General features: G+C 39.5%; 1 protein-coding gene across 1 annotated transcript in view; it reads left to right on the top strand.

Annotated features, from left to right (window-relative positions):
• The first annotated feature begins 6,360 nt into the window (after positions 1-6,360).
• Positions 6,361-11,387, top strand: part of adgrl1a (adhesion G protein-coupled receptor L1a) — a 189,380-nt gene continuing 184,353 nt past the window's right edge. The window contains exon 1 of the mRNA XM_079605207.1: positions 6,361-6,906. The gene's annotated coding sequence lies outside the window, so the exon portion shown is untranslated. The remainder of the gene's footprint in view (positions 6,907-11,387) is intronic.

The raw sequence follows: 11,387 nt of genomic DNA, 5'->3' as shown, positions 1-11,387 counted from the left end.
TCTTTATAGAGATATAAGATATCTAAATGACCAAGACATGGTTCTGGTTGCTAATCTCTAGTAGATGGAGCCGAGAAAGATGAGTAAGCGTAGTACATCACCTTTGAAACGAGGCCCCCTGATGACCCTGGATTAAAATGTCTTTATGGAGCTCCTCTTTACTGCTGTTTATGTAATTCACAAAGACTCATAACAACTAAGGTCATCTAGGCTTCAAAGACAGTTCAGCGTCAAACTACAGGGAAAACCCCTACCAGCCCATGCTATATCTTGCATTACAACGAAACTGCTGCAGTTAACACACCATCCGTGCGTTTTTCCTGTCTTAAAAATGACTACAATATCGCCATCTGTGACATCCTCGGTCCCATCTGAGTGATTGCACTGACGCAGAAGGCTGTTGTCGGATGGAGAGGGAGTTGTGGAATATGTGTGCTTGACACCAATCTGTGATAATTACCAGAGGGGCCGCCATCTCTCCCGCCTCCAATTGCCTTCTGCTGTCAATCAACAAGTCATTTCAGATCACAATTAAGTTACGGGAAAAGATACAAGGGAGGCCAATGGGTATAATTGAAAATAATTGAGCATGCGGTGGATTCGAGGAGCCGTCTTCGTGGCGCTCTCCGGAGGAGCCATGAGGAGAGGTGACTGGAGAGAGTGTGCATAATGAACACAACAAAGCCTCTGATTTGATCCTTCGCACCCTGGAGGATATCAGCTGCTTATCGGAATAATCATACGCCACATGACTCAATGTCGTGCACAGGGGAACAGAAATGGACCTTTGATCGGTAAACCTAAAGTGCTAGAAGCGGCATGCTAACTTGGCAGCCTGAGGGCTTTTGCACGGGAGAGATGCAGGGATATGAAGAAGATGCAGAGGAAAAAAAGTGCGGATCGCGCTGGGAGGAGTGCATCCACGTGCAAGGAAGCGATCGTTTATATTTAAGCAACTCGAACGCTTGGGAATAGATGTGGAGGGTGACGCACAGCATCCAGATCTGTACTTCCCACCAACGCATTGACTTCCTCTGTCTCCCTCCGTCCTCGAGAGCTACTTACCTTCTACTCCTTTTGAAAAAAGGAAAACATTTCTCTGTGCAATTTGCATTTCCATATGCTGGCACTGGCGCCACGCAAAGTGGATAATTGGGCTGATGGGCAACGTCGGTGAGAGAGGAATAGAGAAGGATAGAGAGAAGGCTGCCTGAAAAAAAAAAAAAAGCTGCCATTACTGGACGGTTTTTTTTTTCTCCTCCCCACCACCACTCATTTCGCCATCCACCTCTCAACCACTTGTGTTGCTGAAAAGATTTACCTTGGCCTCCCATTTTCACTCTTTCTGCACAACTCCCTCCCCCAGTCTTTCTCTCGTGTGCACACGAACGCTCTGACTCTCTCATCCATATTCATCCAGCGTCTCCCTTGCTCCCTCTGTCACCCACAGCGTGGCGTTAATACACCAATTAGCCCTGAGAGCAGATAATGGACTATTTCATATTGCAAAAGAGAAAGAGAAACGGATCGAGAGAGAGAGAGAGAGAGAGAGAGAGAGAGAGAGAGAGGGTGCTAGGTTTTGAGGTGCTACTATATATGAAGATCCACCTGTAAGATGAAGGGCATTGATGATCGCTGATGGAAGATGAGGTTAGGGTTAGTGGTAGTGCTTAAGAAAGCCCTCGATTGTTTCTTTTCTTGGGTCTCCCTCTTATCCAGCCGTCACGTTTCTCCCTGAAATGAGCTCTCACCGTGAGCAGGATGTAGCTCGTCTAAATCAATATACCGAATCTAATGAAATCTTTGCATTAAAGCGCAGAAAAACATGACATGTGGAGAGCTCTCCTTTTAGATTGGCTGTTATCATGGTGTTCTCTTACTATGAAACACTCACACAAAAAGCAAGGTTGAAGCTTGGAATCTTTTCGTGTATTTCAGTGACCTTTGTAGCTTGAGATTGTGCTTGTAGTTTGCTGAGTAAAGAGAAAAGCATGTGTTTTGTGAATATGTCATTTGGTTTTGGGGGAATTGGAAAAGCAAGCACCACTTGCAAAGTAGGAAGCTTTTGAATTGAGTCTGAGTGCTAAACTCATCTTTCTATGGTTATGAACGATGCCTTGAATGCAGATACAATGATATTCCAATACCTACAAGCGGATAATTCTGTTCATTTCTGATAACTGATACACGTCCAATATACTGCTGAATTGAACACTATTTAAACAGTAAAAAGCAGTTTAAATACACTAAAATTTAGGCGTTACAACAGTATGAAGAATGGAAATTCATTTTCAGATTTAAGAGTTTTAGTTTTATCACAGAGTGTGAGTGTTAGACGATGGCAAAGCTAGGGGAAATGAGCATGTACAATTACAAAACTCAGAGTTCCTCTGAACCCCTCCACCTCCCCCAGCTCCACCTGCCTAAATCTGCTACAGGATTTATGTTTGTCTATTCATGCAGCAGCATCATATCTTACGTGCTCAAAAGCAGCGTTTATGTGTATCTATTAGCAGTAGCAAGCCCATACTCTGCAGCAGCATATAGATCTAGTCCGCCATGACCAAATACATTGCCATATTCAATAACATGCTAAACTATTCAGAGAGTTGTCGTGGTTGAAATATACATATAAAATATAACTTGTATTATTAATATCAGCCGATAATCAATATGGTATTGATATGAAAACTACCAATGAAAACTAGCCTTCGGGCTAATTTGGGTAAATCTACATTTGTGAATATTGATTAATGTACACTGTCCCTTTTATAAATAAATAAATAAATTCATATATCATGCATCCAAATTGAGCAGAGATCTTCGATTACTTTTTAAAAAAAGCAATCAGACTAAAACAGACACAAATCAACAACAACAACAACAACAACAAAAACAGCAATCACCTAACAAACTCCCAAAACACTTAAGCAACCATATGACAACATGCTAGAATTGTGGCGGCAATTTTTGCACAAACAAGTGGCTCACACTTTGTATAATATGTCGAGGATGTTGTTTATGCGTTTTTGTGGAGGGAGAGAGAGCTTACCGAACTACGATCAGCCAGCATTTTACCCCGTTTCAGATTTATAGTTTATGTTTTCATCCACTAAACGTACCTATTTAGGTTGTTATTGGGCAACAGTCTGAAGCATCACTTTTCACAGATAAAATCTGTTAAGGCTGTGATTGGTTAAAATACGTGAAATGCTGTGATTTGTCCGATTAGAGTAAATTTACTTCACGTCCAATGGTTTGTAAACGGTTTTCCAACACAGGCCACTCTTTAGGAACACCTCGGAGTGAGGTCACAAAAGCATAAACATGACTGGAAGATACAGCTGAGCGATCAGTTTAAAATGTCAGCCAAGTCAGCATTTCACACTGGAGTTGCTGGGTATATATATATATATATATATATATATATATATATAATCTTAATATCTAAACAATATCACGATAGGATAGTACTAGATACAGTATATTCCCTGGGGATTCCCTGAGCACACACACACACACACACACACACACACACACACAGTGCTTGTTTTCCTAGTGCTAGACGCACACTTCAAGTGCAATAAAGTTATTAAAATCAATCCAATGTATGTGCTTGAATCTGAATAAAAAAAAAAACATGAATTCAAGGTGTTATTTTTTTTAAAAATGAGTAAATAACAAATCAAATAAAACTATGTATGGCTTTAAACTTAACAATGAGAGTCAATTGCATGCAAATTGTGATGCATGATGCGTTTATAACTGACTTTTTGATTTTTTTCAAACACACTGATTCATTCAGGAACGCCACTACTGTGTGTTGTCTGGAGACATGATGGCTGATTCTGACTTTGTTTGTAAACATATTTGTTGGTGGGTCTGTCATCATCTGTCTCTGTCATCATTTACTCACCCTCAAGTGGTTCCAAAACTGTGTGAATTTCTTTCTTCTGCTGAACACAAAAGAAGATATTGTGAAGAATGTCAGTAACCAGACAGTTGATGGACCCCATTGACTTCCATAGTAGGAAAAAACAAATACTATGGAAGTCAATGGGGTCATTGTCATCAACTGTTTGGTTACTGACATTCTTCACAATATCTTCTTTTGTGTTCAGCAGAAGAAAGAAATTTGAAGCACGTTGAGGGTGAGTAAAATGATGACATACTTTTCATTTTAAAATGAACAAGCTACTCAATATAAACTTGTTTATTGAATTGTTTTTTAAAGCAATATCAATCTCAGCAATTGTGCATCTTAATATCCACACAGCCGTGATTATTTGCAGTGATGATAATCTGAAGATTGTAATTTTTGTTTGTATGAAATTAACCCTTAAATTCATGAATGCTTCGCCAATCATTATTACATATTCGGGTCTTTAGCGACCCGGATCTATATCTAACACGGATGGATCGCTAACTGTCGCGATAATACAAAACTCTCCTGATATTAGAGTATGAATTACAGAAGAATAAAATAAAGAATATTTTGTTACCTTTTGAAGCTTTGAAGGGTTCAGTTCGAGCAGATGTTTTATACCATCATCACTGTCCTCATCAGAGCTCATTTCCCAGTACATTCAGCATCTGGCTCATATTCGCCATCTCAAACATATTCTCAAAACTATCATTTTCAGCCAATATTTTGATCGCTGACAGCTTCTTCACCAAATCAAGTTTAATTGTGTTCAGGTCTTGCTCTGCTGTAAATCACTGAGCCATTTCAAGTTTTGCTGATGATATTTCCTGTTCTTTTGTTTTCTGCCTGCGGTGACTATGAGTGACAATTCGCTTCATCATTGTGTATCAGACAGTGACACCTTGTGCAATAAAGGTGAATTGCACTTATTCAGTTATCAAAGATTTAAAAAAAATTGTGCAGAAAAATATATACTTACACTGTTACACTCCTTGGGCCGTTAGCGACCCTATACAATATTTGCAAAAAAAAGTATGGGAAATCATGCATTCGTTTATCTTTTTTTAATTTAATTTTTTTTATATTGTTTATTAATGAATTGATTGAGGAATACCAAGAAGGTTGATTAAAACAATGAATGAGGAGAATAAGGTTAGTGAATGATGTCCCGGGTCACTAAAACCCCGAGGTATGCGTGTAAGGGTTAACTCAATACATAGACTCAAAATACATGCGTGTGTGTGAGTTGGAAATTGGGGCAACAAGTGTTATAGAAAGCAGAGAAGACACTAAAATAAAATCAAAAATCGGAGCACATATTGTTGCTCTCTTGCAGGAAAAAGGGTCTTTTGGTCTGGCCAGAAGTATTGAAAAAAAAAAAGTCATTTGGTAATGAAAGGAAAATGTAGGCTATCCTGTTGACTTTGAGCCAGCTTCCCTTGATTTGACAGTTAATGTGATCATGACTGCCCTTCAAATAGAGCACTAACCAAATCCCTTAAGGTCAACACTGAATCTTAACGAAATGTGCCGTCACAGAGGACACTGGCATAGGCCAACTGTAATTGGAATGTAGCCTATATAGCCTAACTCATACAGTATGTGTGTGTCTGTGCGTGTGGATTAATTATTAAACTAGATTTAATCACAAGTCTTTATTGATCACATTACTGTACATCTCTCAATACTGATTAGACCAGTGACTCTAAATTAAAAAGGATTTTATAAAGATAATGTAGCACTTTACAGTGTCAGTGTTACACGTATAATTAATTACAATACATCAATATCAATGTGTAGAAGGGTAATTATTGCGCTGTGATTTTTATATTTATAATATAATCTATACTTATAAGCCAGGCCGCAAAGAAAAGGTGCAGGAAAACATGGAAATATATATTTTTTTGTTAGATATTAGTCAGTCTGTTTGGATAACAATTATCACAGTCATAAACCACTCCCCCGGCACAAGCAACGCCCCTTTAATATAAGCTCGAAAGGCCATAACCCCGCCCCCCGCATATACCACGCCCCCTTTTAATACACTCCTAAACAGTGAAAGCTCAACTGAGAGGCGTCCCACACCGCAAGCCATCTGAATAATTGCACAATATCACCCGAGCATGATGGACAGCGGACTTCAGTCAGGGTTCCTTCATATGCACAACAGCTACAGTATTAGTTTAAATAGCAGCCTTTAAAAACGAGCTGCAAATAAGCAAGTCTTTAATTATTTAGCAGATCCGAGGTTGAATCAGTCAATGAATCAGTCATCGAGACTGATCAATAATACATTGTCATTTCGCGTACGGTCACGCACGGTGCAAATTAATAAACCTGGATATGGTTTATTAATTTAGATGGGAGTCGGATAAGAAGTCAGTGCGCCGTGAGAGAGATACATCGACATTGCGTGTCTTCAGACGGAGGGAGTCAGAGCGACTGCTGGTTTCGAGGCGGGAGGACACATGGGTCGACACCACAACCTTTCATTTCTGCTCTAATGTGTGTGTTAAATACGACGAGGACTCCGGTATGAACACTCACTGGCTTCCCTCCGTCCACTCCTGACATTTCTGCGTGTCCTTGTTTAACTTCTTGGATTTGGGGAGACGTTTCACTGTATGTTCACTACTGAAAACGGGACTGCGGACGATATTTTCTTCGCTCATTCGCGTCTCATGTGGACTTATCATCAGTGAGCCGTGTATCAAACACCGCGCGCTGTTGTTTTGTTATGATTCTGACGTGAGTCCGGTCGTTTGAGCCTATTTGACTTAACATGTCGGATTGCTTTGCGTCGTTTTGTACGTCTTTATCACGAATTTTCTCCCTCCGTTGATTCTCTGGACTGCTCCATTCGGGCTATTCGCTTTTAATCTGCATGCATCCGCACGAAGAAGGAGACAACGACAGATAAACGACCGAAGGGGCTGAAGAATGAATGAGATTCACTGAAGAACAGGAGGAAACGCAGAAAGGTACGAACCCGAGGTTTATGATTTTGGATATGCTGCAGGAGGATCGAGCACGGGCATCTATTGCCGCCTCTGGCATTTAACGAGGTTTATTTATTGCTGTTTTATTGATATTTTATGCTTATGTGGACACGCGCACTCATGATGCGTCAGACACAAATAAAAGCTCGCGCGTAATGACATATGCGCGTGTCATTCATATCCAACAAATTGTCAAATTTGACACTTTGGTTCAAATATATAACCACCTTTACAGTTTATTCATAGAATGTAGTGTTTGCCAAATGAGCTATTACCGAACAAACACTTTGCGAAGTTGCTACAAATAGGCTAAATTATAACATTTTGAGACGTGTTTGTGTTTTATGTTGTTTTTAATCGGACACATTGGACAGGCACTTTAGAGTGATCCTGCACCATTCACCAACATATAATAATAATACAAGTTGCATTTGAGCATTTTGAATGGATGTAATGAGATATCATGCCAGTCTGCAGTCAGATTCAGAAAGAGCATGGCTTCTGATACATCTATCACATATCATAATATCACATATCTGTCTTAAAAACGCACATTTTACCATTAATGTCTCATTATATGTTATAGGCCTGCATGAAACCTCGAATTAGAGCACTCTAATGTTACATAGAAAATCATCCAGTTCTCGACCTTTGCGTGTCTTGAATGTGCAGGCCTACGTGAGCCAGAATGTGAGCATTAATGTCACTACATTTACTCACATTAAGGTGAATCACAAGCATCTCTGGACACGTAATGTTAAATGGTAGTCTAGATGCAGAAAAGCTCATTCCTCATTCCTGATGCTGGGTGACATTTAGGTAAATGGACACGAGTGGACCAAAGTTGAATCTCCTCAAAGCAGCAGGTTCCATTTTAAACGTCACGCCTCAGAAGCCTTTTAATGTTGGTTTAGGTATAAAAATGCCAGTTCTCTAGGAGGACTGGTTCACTGCCAAACACTCTCTCAGTCAGAACAGAGCGAAGGATTTATGCGCCTCTGTCCGAGTGTCAGAACAATTATTCTAAGCTCCGAGCAGATGAATTATAGTCAAAGCATTAGCACAATATTAATGATAGCTCTCATTTTTATATTGTGGCAGTAATCGTCGGAGGAATGTATTTGAGTCGCTTCTCCTTTGCTTTTGCCAAAAAGTGGCCAGCTCTCAGCATTTCCTGTGTACGATGAAAAGGATTTGATAGATTGGCCGCATCTGTGTCATCTTTATTTTGGCAGAGCTTTCACGGCAATGGTCTGGATTTGACATATGGATCCACATAGGGATTCAGTCATAGCAACATTATTGTCAGATGCATGATTTGTTAGCCCATTCTACCGTGCCTTGAAACAACGGCTGTGATGGTCAAGCTTCCAACAATGATCTTTTTTTCGATCCCCCACAATGTAAAAGAAGAGAACAGCGAGGGAAGTACAAAGTCAATTGTTTAAAGGACAATTTGCTCATTGGAAGGAACCATGTAAATGTTTGTCCTGGATGTGCATTAGTTGCGCTTAGCACTAAAATATAGTGCTAATACTAAATATCCAGTGAATAGAAAAGTCATGTAAATGTATTTGCCGAAAAGTGTGAGATTTATTTATTTTTAATGAATTAGTCTCTCATGTGAAGTAGCCTACTGTTAAGAAATGATTTTTGGGTAAAATCATTTTTGTGTGTGATTAAAGTTAAGATTACTGGAGTACGCTTTACTCCAGAAAAAAAAAAAAAAAAGATTTTACAATATTTCACACGTTTAAATCAGTGTTAATTGTTTTGTAGTTATTGTGTGTAGTTTCTGAGTGAAAGTCGTTTAAAAAGATGTAGTTGTTGCTTTTTTGTAAGGTTTGTCTCACAATATTTTCAAATGTTTGGGGCGACAGCAGGTTTGGTTGACGTTTATTCAGTGGCGAAGCTTTTTCTATGTGCTTTTCACTATAGCACCCGACCCTAACATCCAACAGTTTGACATCCCCTCCGTTGTCTTTGTTTTATGTTTAAACGCACAAAAATGGGGAGAACCTGGGACTTGCACAATGTCCTGGCTTGACCTTCTGGTTTGAGCGTTACGTAGAGAGCTTGTTCACGGCATTTAACGCTCCTTTGAATCGTACCGTCTCTCGGTTTTCTATTCTCTTCAAGTGCACTTAGCTGCATTAAGCAAAGGTGTGTGCAGATGGTCCAGGCCAGCTGCTGAGAGGACATATAATTTTCATTTTCTCTTGTTCAGTGCACCGGCGTCTCATGAGTGCACAAGGCCCTTGCTTTTTTCTGGTACTGTGTTTTTTCTTTCTTTTTATAACAGATTCAGACCCCTGTCTTCTTCTGTTCTCCTCCTTTCTCTCTGTCTGTTTCTCTGTATCTCTTGCTCTCCGGGAACCCACAGGGTTAGGGTATTGTTATGCTGTCAATCATCCATACTGTAAGATTTGTGCTGCTTGTAGCTTCCCATTCAGAGGGAGTGTCCTCTGAGGTCCATGTTGACACTGCAGCATTCTGGGTATTGTTTTGAAAAGTAGCTAAAGCAAACATGAATATATCATCATCATCAGGCTATGATTATAGTTTTGATTATATGATTATAGTATTACAACTCAGGTAAAAAAGAAAAAGGTTTTAAAGTTATACATATGGATATTGTTCTTATAAAAACCAACCGCTTCGCTTCAGAAGGCCTTTATGAATATGATGATCACATGGATAACTTTTATGATGGATGGATGCGCTTTTTGGGGGTTCAAAATCTGAGGCACCATTCACTCCCATTATAAAGCTTGGAAGAGCTAGGATCATTTTTAATATACAGTAACTGTGATTGTATTTGGCTGAAAGAATAAAGTCAGATGGCTTGAGGGTGAATAAATTATGGGATACTTTTCATTTTTGGGTGAAATAACCCTTTAAGGCATTACACATTATACTGTATATATAACATTTTATTTTAAGGCTCTGCACAGTACATGTACGTACTATAGAAATAATTTTAAGTTATGCATATTTACAAGTAACAAACCATGTTCCTAACTCTATCTATCTATCTATCTATCTATCTATCTATCTATCTATCTATCTATCTATCTATCTATCTATCTATCTATCTATCTATCTATCATCTATCTATCTATCTATCTATCTATCTATCTGTCTTCTGTATTTTAGTGTCCTTGTAATACATGAACTTACTAGTAATACCAGTAAATTATGCATAATTGCATGCAACTAACCCTAAACCAAACTCTAACAGTAACTCTATAGTGAGTAACTACATGTTGATAATTATTATTACTTATTTGTGTAATTACAATGAAACAATGTCACAAAATTACACTGTAAAAAGAGCACCTTGATAATTAAGTGTAACCTGTTTTTTTCAAAGAATCGATGGAGTAAAAGCCTATTTAAGATCATAGTTTTAAGCGAAACAATGCATTTTTGTACAAACAATCACATTGCAATGATCCATTGATTTGTTTGTTTCTTTTTTTTTAGTCTCTGGCGATTTTTGTAGTTGTTTGAAGTAAAAACAATTCATTAAGGGTAGTCAAACTATTTAATAGAGTTGCAAAATCAGTGTAAATAGTTTTGGTGCAAAAAAAAAAGAAAAAAGCTTGCATTTGTCTGATTAGTTGCAACAGACTTGGTCTTTCTTCTGTTAGTTCATTATGCGTTGACAGTCATTGCATTATAAGAACGCTCATTGCTGTATGAATGGGGATTTTCGCAAACCCAACGGGGGAGACAGAGCGAAATGTGGAAAAGAGTTTGTGTGGATGCTGTCGCAACTGTCCTAGTTGTTGTGAAAAGGCACAAAAGCTGCAGGAACTGGGCGTCCCTTTTCGAGACTGCATCTGAGTCGCGGCCTTTGTGTCGTGAAGTGCTGTTCTGAATGTGTGGATGAATGCAGCAAGCCTGTAACTGCAGGCGCCAGGCATCAAGGCTTTTGTGCGGAAAAAACCCAGCTACATCTGGAACCAGGAGAGGAGGAGGAGGAGTGTGCGCCGCGTTCCCTTTTCGCACCTCCGTACGGCACTGATCGGGCGCCGTCGGAGTGATCATGGAGCACAATGGAATGTCTTGATCAACAAGTGCATATGAATGGAAAAATCAATGAACGCTCTTTTTCATAAATTGAGTGCATGTTAAATTAGCCGAATGGGTCCGTCTGGACAGATAGCGGATTGTTTGGCTGCTGTCTTTGGATCATGTCTATCGACTCGGCGTGGGGGGGGGGGGTTGCGTCGGTTTACAGCTGTGAAAGGCTAAAATAGAGCCAATCAATGGAGCGTTGAGACGCGGGGGCAATTTACTAGGGGTATTGCTGTCAAAAGAGGCCCTTCCAGCGAAAGCTTTGCAAAACGGCTTCACACCCACTTCTGTCGCCAACACAATACCACTGTGTGATTGCTTAATATCACAATCCATCCAGGCCAACACGTTCCCCAATTAAAAGCGCCTTTTTGCCGTCT

This window comes from Phoxinus phoxinus, assembly GCF_949152265.1.
Source record: "Phoxinus phoxinus genome assembly, chromosome: 1".
NCBI lineage: Eukaryota > Metazoa > Chordata > Actinopteri > Cypriniformes > Leuciscidae > Phoxinus > Phoxinus phoxinus.
This window is presented reverse-complemented; position numbering and strand designations above follow the sequence as displayed.